Below are 19,838 nucleotides of genomic sequence, written 5' to 3'. Positions count from 1 at the left end.
TTGAAAATATTTGAGGGCAGGAGCAAGGACTCAGTCTGTAAGGTGTTTGCTGTGTAAGTGGAGGAACTGAGTCACATCCCCAGTACTCATGTGTCTTGGTTGCCTTTATGTTGCTGTGATAAAAATACCGTGACCAGGAGAGCTTATAGAAGATTGTTTTGGAGCTTTTACTTCCAGAAGCATAAGAGGTCATCCTGGTGGGGAGGCATGGCAGCATGAGGCAGGCATAGCAGTAGAAGCAGGAAGCTGCAGCATGATGCACTGAAGTCCTGGAACAGAGAGAGCCAACTGAGAACAGTGTGAAGCTTTAAACTCCCAGTCCCTGCCCCCCCCCCAACTCCCAAACCCTGCCCTTCCCCCTCCCCCCCACTGAGGTACTTCCTCTGGAAGGAACTCCTAATCCTTCCCAAACAATGTCACTGACTGTGAACCAAGTGTTTACATTCCATAGAATGGGGGCATGCTTGTGTGGAGGGGGGTATGGGTGGGGTCAGGGGTAGGGGCAGTCATTCTTATTCAGACCCCTCTACCACATTTGATAAAAGGCAGGTGCTGGGGAGGCAGACACAGGAGGATCCCCTTGAGTTGTTGGCCAAGCCAGTCAAAGATTCAGGTTTAAGGATCAACCTTGTCCAAAAATTAAAGAGCAAAGTGACTAAAGAAGAGGGCTGCAGGTCATGGTGGCATATGCCTTTAATCCCAGCACTTGGGAGGCAGAGGAAGGCAGATTTCTGAGTTCGAGGCCAGCCTGGTCTGCAGAAGGAGTTCTAGAACAGCCAGGGCTACACAGAGAAACCCTGTCACAAAGAAGAAGAAGAAGAAGAAGAAGGAGAAGGAGAAGGAGAAGGACACACTCACACACACACACACAAATAGCTTTCCATGAATGACTTCATAGTTATTAAATACGTGCAATGTGAATATTTTCTTTGGAACAAAGCCCACTGACTTTAGTTCCCATTAAAGATCCCCGGGTTATGCCCCTGTTTGGCAGGCAGTGAACAGTGCAGAAGAGTTTGGGCTGGGGAGGCAGCTCACTGGTAGACTGCTTTTCTAGCATGCATGAAGCTCTGAATTTAGTTCCCAGTACTGCATAGAAACAAGGTGCACTGGCACTCACCTGGAATTTGAATGCTCAGGACATAGAGGCAGGGGATCAGTGCTTCAAGGCTATCCTCATTTACAAAGGGAGTCCCAGGCCAGCCTGGGCTACATCAAACTCTGTCTCAAAACCAAACTAACAAAAGGCCAGAGTTTAAGTAATTAACCTTATTTGAATTACTTTTTGTAAATATTTCATGATACTCTAAATTATTTGCACACTAAAATGGACATTGCATTACTTGAGACATTTGAAAAGTGTCTAGGCATTTTCTTAATTGAAAACATTGTACTAGCTGGCAATGGGTATTTTAATTTTACTGCTCAGAAGGCTGAGGCAAGAGGATGGTAAATATGACTATAGCCTGGCCTATCTTGTAAGGCCCTATCTCAAAACAACAATAAGACATGTATGTAGTCAGACATACTGTCTTAGTTAGGGTTTCATTTCTAGGAAGAGACACCATGACCAAGGCAACAGAGGGAGAACATTTAATTGGGGCTGGCTTACAGGTTCAGAGGTTCAGCCCATTATCATCAACGCAGGAGCATGGCAGTGTCCAGGCAGGCATGGTATAGGAATAGTTGACAATTCCACATCTTCTTCCAAAGTCAAGCAGGAGAAGACTAGAATCCAGGCAGCTAGGAGGAGGGGGGTCTACAAGCCCAACCCCACAGTGTCACACTTCTTCCAATAAGGCCATGCCTTCTTCAATAAGGTCACACGTCCTAATAGTGCCACTCCCTGGGCCAAGCATATTCAAACTCACACATACTAACAATACAAGAAACTACAGGGAAAGGATTCTAGCCATGAGAGAAATCCCATCTTCCACTGATCTCTGGTTTCCTCTCAGAGGCAATCATAAGTGATGTTTTCTTGGGGAGCTTCCAGAAAATCTCTATGCACTTAAAAGTGTTATATATTATTTATTTACATCATACATGTAAGAATATATATATACATATACATACATTTGTACATTTTTTGAGATAACCAAATATCATTGTATATACCTGTAGTCCCAGAACCAGGGAAACTGACACAGGAGGATTGCCTAAAGATCAAGGCTAACCTGGGTGACATAGTGAGACCCTCTCTCAAAAAATAGACATTTAGAAAATATCACTATCTATTTTTATATTCATAGATATTTATACACACACACAATATGCATATATTCTGTTTAAAAACTGCTACTAGGACTATTCCCTAATGGTCTTCTGTATATTGACTTCCTTCTTTTTAGTGATAGTAGGCCATTCAGATGAGCTGTGCCAAATTGCTTTCAGTAGTTCAAAGTTGGCAAAGTGTAGAAAGTTTCATTTGGTTGAACTAACTCGGTACGTGATCATTTAATTAATCAGTTTAGTGGAAGGAAATTGATTGTTTTAGGACAGTATACTAATCTCAGCAATTTTGGGGGGGGGGCATAGTGGATATGCCAACTTTTAATGTATAGAATAGGAGTGTGCGTGTGTGTGTGTGTGTGTGTGTGTGTGTGTGTGTGTATGTGTGAGTGAGAGAGAGAGAAAGAGACAGAGAGAGGGTGAGAGACAGAGACAAAGAAACAGAGAGAGACAGGCAGGCAGACAGACAGAAAGAGAGGAAGAGGTGTGCTGGCACTGCCCCAGCTCAGGGCTAAGACTGTGCTTTGAAGGGCATGTAGTTTGACAGTGATCTCCTGTATCTTAGCGCCCTCCTCACCTCCATCTTTTTGATGTCTTTGGTCCATTGTGTTTGTCTTCCTAGTGTCTAGGTACATCTTTTTTTTTCCTCTTACTCTTTCTCTGTTGTTCACTTGTATCTTCTCTCCTGTCAGCTGAGTAGAACTTCAGGTAGTTACATTTAGGTTCCAGTGTGATAAACAAGATAATTTGTATCCAACTTAATTTCCCAAAGGCAAAAAAAAAAAAAAAACAACTCTGTAGGCTGAAAGAGATGCTGGCTTGAAAAAGGCAACTGGGAGAAGTAAGGTTTCCATTCTTGGTGTTGTAGAGCATTTCATATGCATTTCGTAGGTATCAGTGGTCTGAAAGGACATTGCTATAAACTCTGAATGTGAAGAAGACTGTGTGCGCCTTTTGTTGCCTGTGAGTGCAGTAATCTTTCATTATGCCTCAATGGCTGGAGATTGATGCTCTGCTTTCAAGTTGGCATGGCTAACGGTCAGTCATAAGGTGGTACACATGGATGAGAACTGTCTCAATGACTTTCAACCATTGAATTATCTCAGCTTGCCGGGCAGTGATGGTGTATGCCTTTAATCCCAGCACTTGAGGCAGAGGCAGAGGCAGAGGCAGAGGCAGAGGCAGAGGCAGAGGCAGAGGCAGAGGCAGAGGCAGAGGCAGAGGCAGAGGCAGAGGCAGAGGCAGAGGCAGAGGCAGAGGCAGAGGCAGAGGCAGAGGCAGAGGCAGAGGCAGAGGCAGAGGCAGAGGCAGAGGCAGAGGCAGAGGCAGAGGCAGAGGCAGAGGCAGAGGCAGAGGCAGAGGCAGAGGCAGAGGCAGAGGCAGAGGCAGAGGCAGAGGCAGAGGCAGAGGCAGAGGCAGAGGCAGAGGCAGAGGCAGGCAGATTTCTGAGTTGGAGGCCAGCCTGGTCTACAAAGTTAGCTCCAGGACAGCCAGGGATATATAAAGAAACCCAGTCTTAGAAAAAAACTAAAAACCAAAAAATCAACAAAAAACCCAAACAAACAAACAAACGAAAAACAAAGAAAAAACCCAAAAACAACAGTAAAAGAATTATCTCACACAAGGTCAGAAATGTTTCTCAATAATATCTCCTGATTAAGTAATGGTTTTCTAATTTTGTTTGACATTTATGTATATTCATTGTGAATTCTGAATGGCTATAAGTTGTTCTCTAAATTTGGCAAAAGTGTGCTAAACACAGAACACAGTCAGGTGATGAGTGCCTCGCTTTTAATTTGTCATCAAAGTAGCTTTACAGTGAGGCAATTTAGACTTCTGATTTTCTTTGTCGTATGAGATATAGTTCAGGCAATTAAAACATTATTATCTGATATGGTGGTGCACGACTTTACTCCCACAACTTGGGAGGCAGGGGCAGGTGGATCTCTCTGAGTTTGTAACCACCCTGCTTTATGTTGTAAGTTCCCGGGTCATCCAGGGTTACACAGACAGTCCTTGTCTCAAAAAAACAGAACAAAACAAAAAAACCCAACACCCCCAAAACAAAAAAATGGTCAAACAAACAAACAAACAAACAAGAGCAACATTCTACCACCATGGATTATAATTTTTTTTAATTAGGTATTTTCCTCAATTACATTTCCAATGCTATCCAAAAAGTCCCCAATACACTCCCCTCCCCCAGTCCCTCACCCACCCACCCCCACCCCTTGGCCCTAGCATTCCCCTGTACTGGCATATAAAGTTGGCAAGTCCAATGGGCCTCTCTTTCCAGTGATGGCCGACTAGGCCATCTTTTGATACAAATGCAGCTAGAGTCAAGAGCTCTGGGGTATTGGTTAGTTCATAATAATGATCCACCTATGGGGTTGCAGTTCCCTTTAGCTCCTTGGGAACTTTCTCTAGCTCCTCCATTGGGGGCCCTGTGATCCATCCAATAGCTGACTGTGAGCATCCACTTCTGTGTTTGCTAGGCTCCGGCATTGACTCACAAGAGACAGCTATATCTGGGTCCTTTCAGCAAAATCTTGCTAGTGTATGCAATGGTGTCAGCGTTTGGGAGCTGATTATGGGATAGATCCCTGGATATGGCAGTCTTTAGATGGTCCATCCTTTCTTCACAGCTCCAAACTTTATCTCTGTAACTCTTTCCATGGGTGTATTGTTCCCAATTCCAAGAAGGTGCACAGTGTCCACACTTTGGTCTTCGTTCTTCTTGAGTTTCATGCGTTTAACAAATTGTATCTTATATCTTAGGTATCCTAAGTTTTTGGGCTAATATCCACTTATCAGTGAGTACATATTGTGTGAGGTCCTCTGTGAATATGTTACCTCACTCAGGATGATGCCCTCCAGATCCATCCATTTCCCTAGGAATTTCATAAATTCATTCCTTTTAATACCTGAGTAGTACTCCATTGTGTAAATGTACGACATTTTCTGTATCCATTCCTCTGTTGAGGGGCATCTGGGTTCTTTCCAGCTTCTGGCTATTATAAATAAGGCTGCTATGAACATAGTGGAGCCTGTGTCCTTCTTACCAGTTGGAACATCTTCTGGATATATGCCCAGGAGAGGTATTGCTGGATCCTCTGGTAGTATTATGTCCAATTTTCTGAGGATCTGCCAAACTGATTTCCAGAGCAGTTGTACAAGCTTGCAATACCACCAACAATGAAGGAGTGTTCCTCTTTCTCCACATCCTCGCCAGCATCTTCTGTCACCTGAATTTTTGATCTTAGCCATTCTGACTGGTGTGAGGTGGAATCTCAGGGTTGTTTTGATTTGCATTTCCCTGATGATTAAGGATGTTGAACATTTTTTCAGGTGCTTCTCTGCCATTCGGTATTCCTCAGGTGAGAATTCTTTGTTCAGTTCTGAGCCCCATTTTTTAACGGGGTTATTTGATTTTCTGGAGTCCACCTTCTTGAGTTCCTTATATATATTGGATATTAGTCCCCTATCTGATTTAGGATAGGTAAAGATCCTTTCCCAATCTGTTGGTGGTCTTTTTGTCTTATTGACGGTGTCTTTTGCCTTGCAGAAGCTTTGCAACTTTATGAGGTCCCATTTATCGATTCTCGATCTTACAGCACAAGCCTTTGCTGTTCTATTCAGGAATTTTTCCCCTGTACCCATATTTTCGAGGCTTTTCCCTATTTTCTCCTCTATAAGTTTCAGTGTCTCTGGTTTTATGTGGAGTTCCTTAATCCACTTAGATTTGACCTTGGTACAAGGAGATAGGAATGGATCAATTCGCATTCTTCTACATGATAACTGCCAGTTGTGCCAGCACCATTTGTTGAAAATGCTGTCTTTTTTTCACTGGATGGTTTTTGTTCCCTTGTCAAAGATCAAGTGACCATAGGTATGTGGGTTGATCTCAGGGTCTTCAATTCTGTTCCATTGGTCTACTTGTCTGTCGTTATACCAGTACCATGCAGTTTTTATCACAATTGCTCTGTAGTACAGCTTTAGGTCAGGCATGGTGATTCCACCAGAGGTTCTTTTATACTTGAAAAGAGTTTTTGCTATCCTAGGTTTTTTGTTGTTCCAGATGAATTTGCAGATTGCCCTTTCTAATTCGTTGAAGAATTGAGTTGGAATTTTGATGGGGATTGCATTGAATCTGTAGATTGCTTTTGGTAAGATAGCCATTTTTACAATGTTGATCCTGCCAATCCATGAGCATGGGAGGTTTTTCCATCTTCTGAGATCTTCTTTAAATTCTTTCTTCAGGGACTTGAAGTTCTTGTCATACAGATCTTTCACTTCCTTAGTTAGAGTCACGCCAAGGTATTTTATATTGTTTGTGACTATTGAGAAGCGTGTTGTTTCCCTAATTTCCTTCTCTGCCTGTTTATCCTTTGTGTACAGAAAGGCCATTGACTTGCTTGAGTTAATTTTATATCCAGCTACTTCACCGAAGCTATTTATCAGGCTTAGGAGTTCTCTGGTGGAATTTTTGGGGTCACTTATGTATACTATCATATCATCTGCAAAAAGCGATATTTTGACTTCTTCTTTTCTGATTTGTATCCCCTTGATCTCCTTTTGTTGTCTAATTGCTCTGGCTAGGACTTCAAGTACAATGTTGAATAGGTAGGGAGAGAGTGGGCAGCCTTGTCTAGTCCCTGATTTTAGTGGGATTGCTTCCAGCTTCTCACCATTTACTTTGATGTTGGCTACTGGTTTGCTGTATATTGCTTTTATCATGGTTAGGTATGGGCCTTGAATTCCTGAGCTACCCACGACACCAGCCTCAGGATTTTAAGACTTCTGGTGAGTGGAACACAGCTTCTGCTCCAGTCCAATCACGTGGGACCTGAGACTGCTTTGGTTGGGGAGGCAGAAATCAGGCCTGAGTAGGACCACACGCCTCTTCCGGTCTGACCAGCACCTGGGTAGCTAGGGCGCAGGGCCGGCTGACACTCGCCAGCTACCCACAACACCCGTCACAGGATCTTAAGATTTCTGGTGAGTGGAACACAGCTTCTGCTCCAATCCAATTGCTCGCGGGACCTGAGACTACATTAGTTAGGGAAGCAGAAAACCGGCCTGAGTAGGGCCACAAGCCTCTTCAGGTCTGACCAGCACAGGGGTAGCTAGAGCGCAGGGTTGGCTGACACCTGCCAGCTAACCACGACACCCGCCACAGGATCTTAAGACTTCTGGTGAGTGGAACACAGCTTCTGCTCCAATCCAATTGCGCGCGGGACCTGAGACTGCATTAGTTAGGGAAGCAGAAAACCGGCCTGAGTAGGGCCATAAGCCTCTTCAGGTCTGACCAGCACCGGGGTAGCTAGAGCGCAGGGTCAGCTGACACCCGCCACAGGATTTTGAGACTTCTGGTGAGTGGAACACAGAGTCTGCTCCAATCTTTAAACAGTGACAACGATAACAACTAACCCCAGAGATTACCAGATGGCGAAAGGTAAATGTAATAATCTTACTAACAGAAACCAAGACCACTCACCATCATCAGAACCCAGCACTCCCACTTCGCCCAGTGTAGGGCACCCCAACACACCGGAAAAGCTAGACCCGGATCTACAAGCATATCTCATGATGATGGTAGAGGACATCAAGAAGGACTTTAATAACAAACTTAAAGAAATACAGGAGAACACTGCTAAACAGGTAGAAGACATTATAATTATTTTTTTAAGCATGATTTCTCGGTGGAGGAGACAATAGGGCATTTGGTCACTGACTTTCAAATTATAATCATATTGACTTGGGAGGTCATGGGAGTTTCTACCTAGTGGTTAAAACAGAAACAATAAACCACAAAATATCTTTAAGAATCTTCAGCCTTTGTTCTGTGTTGAAATATTGGAATCTAGGTCCAAATAAGATGAAAAGGAAGAAGTAAGACCAAAGGTTTCCAGACAAGTTGGAGGCAAAGAGGAACATCTGCATTCATCTGGGGCAGAACTCAGCCTACTTTCCTAAAGATCACAGTGCAAAAGATGACTACCTTTTGGGCTATTAGAATTCCCTCAGAGTAGCTCATCTCTGTGAATGATGGGCCAAGGAGGAAGGTAGAAGAGGGGTGGAGTGATGTTTGTCAGAGGGTGCAAAATTTCTGTCAGACTGATTAGGTAAGGTCTGGAGTATAGAATAAGTTGATTTTAACATAAACTACGTACAAAGCAAAGATAAATAAAAAAGAAAGACTTCTATCCCAAAGATACATTATTCTCCTCGAGTCTAAGTGTTTGTGCTCACGTTTACCAGATCTCTGGAGACCTGTGATCATCCAGGTCTCAGGGCTCATCTAAAATACAGTCCTGAACCAGCTGTGGCCAAGTGTACCTGCATTGTTGGCTGAAATCTGCCTCAGGCTTCAGAGACACTGGAGGGGCAGTCTTGACCTTCAGGCTGCAATTATTCCAGGTCCTCTGCTAGCTAATGGGGTCTTCCACAGAGGCCTGTCATCTCAAAAATAGAAGCTTGGGTATCCCAAAGGTTGGGATGCCACTCTACAGTCATGATGAATTGGTTAAGTGAGACCATACAAGTTAAATAATGTCTGTATAACTGTCTTCCTAATTTGAAAGTGAGTAATGAGATCATATGAGGAGTGTTTGCTAAGAATAAAATCACTGATTACCATAAATAATAGAACTGTAAAGAGCATGGACTTAATTTTCTAGGTCCATTGCAAATAGCTGGGAGAGTTCAATACAAAACCAACAGAGACAACAGGAATACTAACAACATCAATTTTTTAAAAACCTTCTGAGTGCTGGTATTAAAGGCATGTCCCAACTCTGGCTAACTTTTGTATGTATTTATAATAAACAAACAAACAAACAAACAAACAAACATCATTATTCCAGTTCTAGCAGTTGCATCAGAGAGAGCTGTGTGACGCTGCATGCTGCTTCTTTTCCCAGAGAGCTCAGGTCTTCAGTCCTCTACCAGGTCAGCTGGACCTAAGACAGTGTAGCTGACCTTCTGGCTGCCAGGGCATGATTCTGCAACAATCCTTTTCTTGGTAAAACTGAGTCTGTATAGGGTAAGCGCCTTGTTGGTGGATCCAGGACCCTTTAGGCCAGCAAACACACAAGCCACCCTTAGTGAAAGAGAAAAGGAAAAATCACATTGGAAAATATATGAGCACTAATTGAAAGAAAAAGACCTGTATTTTGAAGGCATCACCTATCTCCCCTTGATTTCTGAACTCTGCATATTGATATTGTTTGGCTCAAGATGGCAGTGAAATTCAGATGGTTTCCCAAAGAAGACATACATGATTTTTCACTCTAATATCTCTGAGGTTATGGGGCATTACAACACAGATTCAGCAAACCCAGCATCAGAACACAGAAGCCAGAGATGAAAATGCCAAAGGGACAGCATCCTGAACTTATAGACACATTAAAATTGAGGTTTCATCTCAACTCAGTCCATTGCACTCCCTGCCCTACCTCCTGAGTCTGATATTTGCTGTGAGTACAGTATCATGGTACAACCTGCAACCTCCCCATTGCTCAACTTCACAATTCAGGAGAAGTAATGGCTATGAGGCTACAATGTAGTAATGTACAGTCCAGGATGACCTTTGCTCTCTAATGCCCACTAAAATTGTCTGGTTGTATTTGAGAACAGGAGCATGTGCAAGATAATGTTTTGAAGATGGGACAGCAAATTTACTATTTATTCCTGCCCTGTAGATGATCCCCTATGTTTCAAAGAAAAGAGAGTTTTCCTTGTAAAAGATAGGATTGTAAACCAGAGATTTTGTGAAATACATGGATATATATGGAAAGAATGCCCACTATCAAGGAATGCACAGTTTGAAAATATTATCCAGGTTTTATACAATTAAATATATAGGAGAATGACATTTGCCTCTGTGAGACAGGAAAACCTAGGGAAATTGGAGTGCATGTCACAGGAATTGACTCAGGTGGTATATTTTTGTGAGAAATCTACGACATCCACAGTCCCTAGAGGTTTGGGTAATAACAAAAATCTCTTCAGCATGTCAGAGTCCTAACCAACATTCCCCATCAAAAGCACAGGACTTCTAATGAAGCACTTCGAATTCTCTAGTTTTGGAAGGAGATGTTGCTAAAGGGTATCCCATGGGTCCATGAGGGGCTCCAGGAAAGGCACCGCAGAAAAGGACCAGGTTGGGGAGAACGAGTTAGCAGGTAGGTCATGGCAGTTCCTAGTGACATCATCAGTAATGCCTTCCTTGGACAATCTCTTGTATCTAGGAGAGAACTAGAATCTTCTGTGATGTCATCTCTGTGTTGTGGTACAGGAACTGCCTGTGAGTCATCCCTTCGTTTGCTCTGGGTTCAGCAACAGGGATGTTTTCCTGGCTGTTCAGGCTATGTCAGAAAGAGAATGGAGATGAAGGAGAGACCAGACCAACACAGAAGGAAGAGGAAATCTTCTCTCTTAAAAAAGGAAGAAGGAAATCATTCTGGAGAAGGCACAGTGAGTCCTAGGCAGAGTTGGGGAACTTCCTGGTAGATTTAGGCTTGAGCTGGGCCTTCCAGGAGTAGGTCTTACAAGCTGAAGCCTTGGACTTTGTCAATGCCAGACAAAGAGTCAAGAATTTCTGATGATTCGTTTGACAGAGCCAGGAATTGACAAACCTGCAGCTACTTTTCTGGGAGCTATTTAATTTCATTGTGAGTGACAAAGAATGCCAGGAGTGGGCACTATGAGAATAACAGTGTGTTATTCCTTTCATAGAAGGGAGTTGAAGAACTTCATCTTCCAGATTACTGTAGGTTACATGAGTCTCTGAAGAAATGAACAGAGAAGGATGCTCCCCTGGTCATGTCATGTGGTGAGGTCTCAGACACTTTGGATTTGAAGACACACGATTAATTATGGTTTAAATGTGCTAAGCACGATGAATTCAGGATTTCCCTGCATCACATCTGATATGACCTGACAATGTTCCCTGTATCTTTATTTCTGAGGCATCTTATAGATTTCAGGGCAAGGGGGCCGGTAATAGGGAGTGTGGCATATGTCTGATACTGATGGTTAGGAAAAAGAACATAGCTTGGCAAACCAGCTGGAAGAGAGCTTTTCTGCTCTTTTAGGGATTCACCCTGTCTTTACCTTTTCTCTCCCTCAATCTTCTTCTTGGGACTCAGAATGGTCTCCCCTGCCCCTGGGCCATCAAGTATGCAAATTCATTTCTGTTTTTCATTCTCCAGGGTCTGCTTCATCTGAAAATTCCAACATCACTAATCAGACATCAAATATAAATGAAGTAGAAGAACTGAAATTGTATATGAGGAAGATCAGCAATGACATGGAGGAAATGTGTGGAGTCCTGGAACTTTACAAGTGTGAAGATTTGAACTACAGGTAGTAATTATGCCCAGTACCCTGTTGACTGTATTGTGCCATCTGTTAACCCAATTTCCTTCCATGAATGGAGTGTGTCATCTCCCATCATTCAATTAAGTAACCCTGACAGGTGTTTCATTGTTGGATAAACAAGGTGCTGTGTGTTTATTATCATCTTCTTTTGTACTTGACCTTGGGGTGCTTGCAATCTGATTCTTGTTGAAAAGAACTGAAAGGACCTGCTCACACTTGCTGCCTCTCAGTGTGTGAATGCAATGCCTGCAGGCTATCATGGCTTTACTCTGATATTGTTCATTATATTCTGAGAGATGGCACCTCCCTGGATTTATTTGGCATTCTAATTGTGTCTGTGTGTGTGAATGTAGTTGTGTGTGTTTTGTTCAGGACTGGGGCTCTGGGACCTTTGATGGGGTCTGAGGACTTGTGTGATGCACAGTTTGCAGGTCCTGATAGTGTTGAGTCCATAGAGGCCCAAAGTGATCACCAGGGAAGTTTGCTCCTGGTGTTTCCTTGCTGTCACACAAGAATCCCCTGGGGGAGGAGGTGTGATAAAGCCTTTGTCCTGTAAATACTAGTGGTGTGCTCTGGGAATTCCCATAACAACAGGAACCAAACATAGGAATGAATATCCCTGCCTTAAAAATAAGAGGAAAGTCAGTACAGATATCTACTGGACCCATGCCTGTGGCACATTGTAGTGGAAAATTGTCATAGAAGTAGTCAATTCCTTCATGCTTCCCCTGGAAGCTCTTGAAGGTCAGCTACCTCCATTTGGTCCCCTGGCTCTGCTGTCCTCTGCCCAGGATAGTAAGTTTAATTAGCATCAAGTGGACCCAGTTTGAATGAGCCAGGATGTGGCATGCACTTGGCTTGCATAGCCTGTTTGCACATGATTATTGAATCCTTAATTCAGAAGATTATTTGCTTCTTGGGCCATGCCCTAACACAGGATGAACACTGAATTCAACATCATTAAATCACAACATGAGAAGACAATGGTGGATATGGAGAAAATGACCAAGTCCATAAAGGGTTCCATGGATTACTCCCAGGAACTGATAGAGGATAACTATTCTTACAGGTGAGTCTGTTACACAACTGAGACCTCCACAACTAGGCAGGGAATGCTTCTGTCCTTTTAGGACTTTGAACAAAAGCAAGGGCTCTGGATCTATGCTATGTGTATTTTATCCAGGAACCCTGCCCTGAGGCTAGGGTCTTGGATTTATACCTCTTGGACTCAGTTGCCCTAAGTGTGAAGAGTGTCCAAGACCCTCCAAATTTTATTCTTCCAAATTCAAGATCCTCTACATAGAAAACTTTTCCACCAAAATGGAATATCCAGGAACCCTAAACCTCTAGGATTCTAACCGCAGATTAAAAGATGTAGGATTCCTGACAAAAATGGAACTCAGAGGGGTAAGCCCTCTACCTGCTGAAGGTTTTTTTGGTACCACAGACCTATAATCAACCATGAGGAACATTTCCTCTTCTGTGATGTATAGGGAGCACTCTTGGTGTCAGGGTTTTCAGAAGTTTGTTGAGTCCTGTGGAATATGGCTGGTATCTTGATTTCCCTTGCCTCTGTTTGGTGCTGCTATGTATAGTGTGGACTCTTCTGGGGCTGTCTGGGGATCAGGGCCCTTGCAGGGATCATGGGACATGGAGGAGGGGTAAGCAAATGGATCTGGCTGGGAATCATCCAATTTTGCTTTGTGGATCAGCATCAAGGAGCAACACCTCTTTCGTGAGTGCACTAAACTCAATGAAAAAGTAAGGATATTACTGAATGAGAACAGAAAGCTGCTGGTGGAGCAGGCTGGACCACAAGTGTCCTGTGGGGAAGAAAAGAGGCTCTGTGAGGAGGTCAGCAAGAACATCTGTGTCCCAAGTGCCAAGGAGCAACAGGTAGGATAATATATATCAGAGGCCGATTGCCCTCATGTATAACCATAAAGATAGACAATCCAATGTAACAGTCCAACACTTCTCCAGGCACTCACCTATGTCTCCTCCAAGTGTTTGTTTATGTGATCATCTACAGGCCTCTCTGTGGAGGTAGCCTGGTTCAGGAAACTGCAAGTTTGGCACAATAGATACCTCATTGTTTTCTGCTCAATTATGATTTTATGTGAATAAGTCTGTGTGTGCTTGTGTGTGTGTCTGTGTCTGTGTGTCTGTATGTTTCTTTTTGTGTATACATGGTTTTCCTGACTTGTGTCTCTCTCGGTGTGTTGGGAGGCCCTTCAATGACATCTGGATTGTCCACTCATTCTCTATATTACTTCTTTGAGCCTTGGACTCTCAATAAACGTGACATTTCCTGTTTTGTTCTGTCCAGTAGTCTTGGCATCTCTTGTCCACTATCAGGAGGCATTCCCTCTCTTATTTATTTCAACAAACTGATAAACAATACAGCTATTTTAAAAATTACTTTTAGATTTCTTTACTTTCCCTGCATAGAGTTATCTCCCTGGGAGATATCGGTTTGTCTTATTGGCTCCACCATGAACATGCACAGAATCCTACAGCTCATCCCTCCGATAACATGGTTTTGCTGACTATATCGTGGGCATGTCTTTGTTTCAGGATAGATTCCCCATCATAATTGGCAGAGCACTGCATTTAAGAAATGTCACAGCATGTCATTTAATCAGCTTTCTTCTGACTGATATTGAGGAAGATTTAAGATCACATGAACTGTAATAGGTTCAAAAGTTCCTGGGTAGTGACCAAAAGTCACTGTCTTCCTCTGATGCTACCAAGGATCCTGTGTAGGTATAGTGAAGCAATACCTACACAGAGAGTCAACATGGGGCTTGCTGGAGGCTTTTCTTAGGAATCTCTTTCTTGGGAATTTTGTACTGGGTTGTCCAGGTTATCTGTGCAGAGCTTGTAACTTCCTTGTAGGACCAGCAAGTATCTGGATAAAAAACTTTCTGAAGAGGAGTTAATTACAGATGAGGGCAGCAAGGACTGCCTGACTCTAAGAACCTTATACATATACACATCAGAGGTCCTAGAAGGTGCTCATGCAACAGGAAATATGCTGGGCGAGAGTAACATTTTCATTGATTTGTGTTTGTGTGTCTCTGTGTGTGTATTGTGTGGTGTGTATGTTTGTGTGTCTTGTGTTTGGTGTATGTGTTTGTCTGTGTGTGTTTGGACCACTTGTGACTGAGCTTGTTTATACTAAAGTAGTGTGTTTGTGTAATACTAGGTAATCTTGTGTTTGTGATATGGGTGCTTGTATATACAAATGTGTGTGTGTGTGTTTGTGTGTGCGTGTGTGATTGTGCATAAATGCAGCTGCGTGTGTCTCTAGAGACCAAATTTAATGAGAAATGCACTCTGAGGTTTTAGTTTATACCTATGAAATATCAAATACAGCAGTCCAATTATTCTGCATGCTCACCTAACTCCCAAATAAAAAAGAACACAAAAATTATTTTAGGGTCAGATTTTTAACTGACTAGAGACAAAACTATTGATTCTCATTGAAATCTTTAGAGCAAATAAAAGGGATGTGGTGTATGGAGGGAAGGAGGAGGTTGCTGTATAAAATCTACCTGTTTATGTCCCTTTTCTGCTCTTGGTGAATTGTGAAGGACCACCTGAAGGTCAGGTGGCTCAATGTGTCTTCTAAGCATTCCAGGTTGTTTTCCTCATTTCTTGCCACCATTACATTTCCTGCTACCTCTGCTCAGTAAAGCTTTGCCTTGTAGTTTGTCTTGGATTTTACTCATTGAGAGATTGAGTTGCTTGGAGCTGAACTTGCATCCAGCAGAATTCCCATAGCTGTGGAACAAAACCAGGCCTGTTTCAGGAGCCCATTGAGGGTCTAGATAATCTAAAGTCCTCATGCTATCTTATCTGTGTAGCATTCAGCATGACTTTTCTTCAAAATCATTTTCTCAGAGTTAAAATCAGCCTCAGTGGAGTTTGGGAGAAATGAGGACCTTCAGACAGTTCTGGTCGTATAAAATTGAGTATGTTTGTTGGAAGCCATGTTCAGAAAGTGGGAAAGAAGTCCTCTTTGACCAAGTGCTTCCAGAACAAGGAGGAGATATCCACAGAGTCTAGGCTGCTCAGGGTTGTAGTGGTCCTCAGAGCAGCCCTGAAGGAGAAGATATCCTGATGTCCATTTGCTGAAGAACAGAACGATACTGTGTGGTGTAGCCCTTCCATGAACTCAGTGTGAGATAATCCATGCAAGCATGTGTCCTTCAACTAGTCAGCCTTATCTTACTCAAAATAGCCCTGACACAATCAAATTCTGGGGAGAAAATGGTTCGTTTGGATCCTAGTTATAGATAGTTCATGTTACTCTGGGCTCATACCATTGGACACCAAGTCAGTCAGGTGATGGAAAAGGGAGATCCTATTCGAAGAAACTCTTTTTTTGGGACAAGTCTGAAACAGTGAACAAGAACAGGAGGCTGGTCCACCACCAACATGTGACCCTAGGCTGGGAAACAAACCTATTCTACACAGCCTTAGGAACTTACTGAGTCAGATTTGATAATAGGACAAGTACCGTGAATCCCAGACCGGTTTAGGAGTGGAAAGCATATCACTGACTGAGCTGCCTATATGCTATGCCCAGTAAGTACCTTTCCCATTCAAGATTTATTTCTTTTATGCCTCCAAAATATCTTGGGAGATTTTTATATTAGTATTAACTGGGAAACTAAATAGGTCACAGTAATACAATATGCTTGTATTGCAAAACAGAAATATTATGTGTGTTTGAGAGTGTGCCCTTCAATAGTCATAGATGTACAGGGGTGTTGTTCTGTTTCTTCATGACCATCACTTTTAAGGTTCAATACCTAGCCTTGTGAATATATTTATTTAGCAAACTTTTGCAGGTTCTAGGGTCTATGAAGTACCCATGGGTTTTGTGTTGTATGGTTTCTATGGTTATTTGCAGATAGAGGGATTGACAAGAGGAACCCTGTGAGGTTCCTGCACTGGAGAAAAAATCATAGCCTTCACTTCAGTTCAGGGCATGCTCCCACCCCATAAGGATCCACATGGTTTTCTAGGTTGCACACATCCCTCTTGAACTCACATTCAGACATTGCTACAATGTTATTACTCAATATAATAAATATGCACAACCGGGGAAATGTGGTGTTTTTTAAAACTCCAGTATAATGTGTAGTTGACAGTTCAGTTTCTAGCAGTTTTTAAATGGTGAGAAATAATTTCAAGCTCAGGTGCTCTATGACAATTGGGATGCACGGAATGATCTCAGCTGATAGGTCATGTTGCTTTGTCCAGCTAAATAGAGCTGTTCTGGGAGGGACATCTGAATTGACAAATGCTTACCAGGCCTTTGTTTCTTCCTTCCCTAAGTGTGAAATACTCCAACAGACACCGGAACATGGCACAGACCACGATCTCCCTCAAAGAGAAGTGCTGGAGGAGGAGCACTGAGAGTGCACCAAAAATACACCACTATTGCCTCTCATCCCTAATAACCATGGCTGTAATGGGCTGTATGCTCTTCCTTTATTTTGGTTTCTTTCGTATGAACAGGCCTTAATTTCATCTAGCCTCTGGCCCAGGAAGAGTGCACATTTAAAGGGACTTAGAGAAGTGCTGAGACACATCAACTGCTACTGGGCATCCATGAAGACTCTGAGTGCAAATTTATCTTTTCCTGATGGGTTATCATGAATAATTACATGGAGATCAGTCAACAAAATTGTATAAACTGGGACCCAATTCTACAACATCTGTTCTGTTTTGACTTGGGAGGCCATATCCTTCAAACCCACACTCTAAAAGGAGAGTGTTGCTTAAATTTCTCCTGCAAAGATTGCTACCTCCAGGAACTGGTTTTCTATTCAGTTGCCAAACAGCCACAGGCTGTAAGTCTGTGCTACAAAATGTGCAGACAAAAATTTTGTGTTACACAATTTTTGTGGTTTGATTTTGGTTTGAGTTTTGATTAGTTTAGTTATTTGGTTTTTCATGTTTTCATTCAAAGTTTTGTTATATATTGGTTGTTTATTTGTTCTTGTAATTAATTTGATATTTTGATAAGGCTATACATAGTACATATTGACTGTCAGCTTTGAGTTACAATTGAGTTCATTGCATTTATTCTTATGACTAATACAGTGATCTCCAACTCTTCACTCTTAAGAACCTTATTATTCAGGGGTAATCATGAAATCTCACAGATATTAATCTCAGATGGATCTCTGCATTCTTCATGGGACTTGGGCCCCATAGTTTCTTCCCAGACAGACTGAACTACAAAGTCCATCATACATTCAGTGTGGAGAGTGTGTCAAACTCTCTGGATAGGAACTTAAAGTTGGAAAACTTACCCATGCTGCATCCTTGTTGTGAAATATTTAGCTACTGTGAAAATAATGTGGATGACGGTGTTGAACACATTAATGGCAAATACATCAGTATTTCTGTAATAGCTCTCATTAAGTCAAAGCAGAGTCTAAAGGAATAAAAAGCTGTCAGAAAACACAACAGTGTATGCTTCTGCTTTCCTTCAAATATACAGTCACTGGTAAATGCAAGTAGAGATAATAAATTCCAAAATTTTGGGGGGACAGGTTTCTGTGGGGGTCCTTCAACGTTCATTTTATTACTTTATGATTCACCAGTATCTGCCCAAAGACATCATTCAAAAATGATGAAGATTGTAATTAGGTATCAGCTCATGAAGTCCTAACAAATGCCTTTTTCTTTGATATTTTCTTTACTTACATTTCAAATGTTAAACCCTTTCCTAGTTTCCCCTCTGAAGATCCCCTTTTTTCCACCCCCAACCCCTGATCCCCAACCCACGCACTCCCTCTTCCTGGTTTTGGCATACCCCTCTACTGGGGCATAGAACCTTCCCAGGACCAAGATATCCTCCCAGTGATGACCGACCAGGCCTTCCTCTACTACATATTTAGCTAGAGCCATGAGTTCTACCATGAGTTTTCTTTGGTTGGTAGATTAGTCCCAGGGATCTCTGGAGCTACTGGTTAGTTCATATTGTTTTTCCTCCTATGGGGCTGCAAACCCTTCAACTCCATAGGTCCTTTCTCTAGCTCTTTCACTGGGGACCCTGTGCACTGACCAATGGATGGCTGTGAGCATCTCCTGCTGTGTTGGTCAGGCACTGGTAGAGCCTCTCAGTAGACAGCTATATCAGGCTCCTGTCAGCAATCTCTTGTTGGCATCCTTAGTAGTATCTTCCCATAATTCAATCCCAGGGTCAGCACCCAATCAGTGGTTTAGAAGCTCTGACCACCAGAGAATTTCTAAACCTGATATACAACTTCAGCAAATTGGCTGGATATAAAACTAACTCGATGAAATCAGTATCTTTCCTTTATTCAAACATGATAAACAGGCTGAAAAAGAAATTGGGGCAATGACACCATTCTCAAGAGTCACAAACAATAGAAAATATCTTGCGGTGACTAACTAAGCAAGTGAAAGGCCATCCTGAGCCTTCCCCACCTGGTGATCCATCCCACATTCAGATACCAAACCCACACACTATGGAAGATGCCAATAAGTGCTTTCTGACAGGAGCCTGCTATAGCTGTCTCCTCAGAGGCTCCACCTGAGAGTGACAAATACCAAGGCACATTTTTACAACCCCTCTTTGGAATGAGCATAGAGTCCCCAGTGGAAGAGTTGGAGAAAGGACTGAATGAGCTATAGGGGTTTGCAACCATAGGAAGAACAATAATATCAACCACCCATATATCCTAGAACTCCCAGGGACTAAACTTCCAATCACACATGTAGTGACCCATGACTCTAGGCACATGTGTGCCAGATGACAGCCTTGTTGGACATCAATAGGAGGAAAGGCCCTTGGTCCTTTAAAGGCTCAATGCCCCAGTGTAGGGGAATGCCAGGGTAGCAAGAGAGTTCTGTGTGGTTGTGTGGAGGAGCACCCTCATAGAAGCAGTTAGAAGGGGCATGAGTTAAGGGGGTTCTAGGCAGAAAACCGGAAAAATGGCTAACATTTGAAATGTAAGATTATAGTGTTTTAAAATAGAAAAAAAATGAATTGAAGACTCAGAAATTAAACTAGACTTTTGGACATTTGATCTCCTACAAACTCAAAAATATACAATCCAAAAAGAAACATCTTCAATAAATGATGCTCGTCTAACTGGCAGTAAGTATGTAGAAAAATGAAAGTAGATGCATATTTGTCACCTGGCACAATACTCAAGGCCAGGTGGATTAAA

The 19,838-nt window shown here is 42.5% G+C and overlaps 1 pseudogene; it reads left to right on the top strand.

Moving 5' to 3' along the window:
* Positions 1 to 10,580: 10,580 nt before the first annotated feature.
* On the top strand, positions 10,581 to 17,368 carry LOC147001635 (uncharacterized; annotated as a pseudogene).
* Positions 17,369 to 19,838: the final 2,470 nt, after the last annotated feature.

The sequence above is a fragment of the Mus caroli genome, unplaced genomic scaffold, assembly GCF_978045245.1.
Source record: "Mus caroli unplaced genomic scaffold, Mus_caroli_1 scaffold_12, whole genome shotgun sequence".
Lineage (NCBI taxonomy): Eukaryota > Metazoa > Chordata > Mammalia > Rodentia > Muridae > Mus > Mus caroli.
Note: the sequence above shows the minus strand (reverse complement) of the source record. Positions and strands in the feature narration are given on the sequence as shown.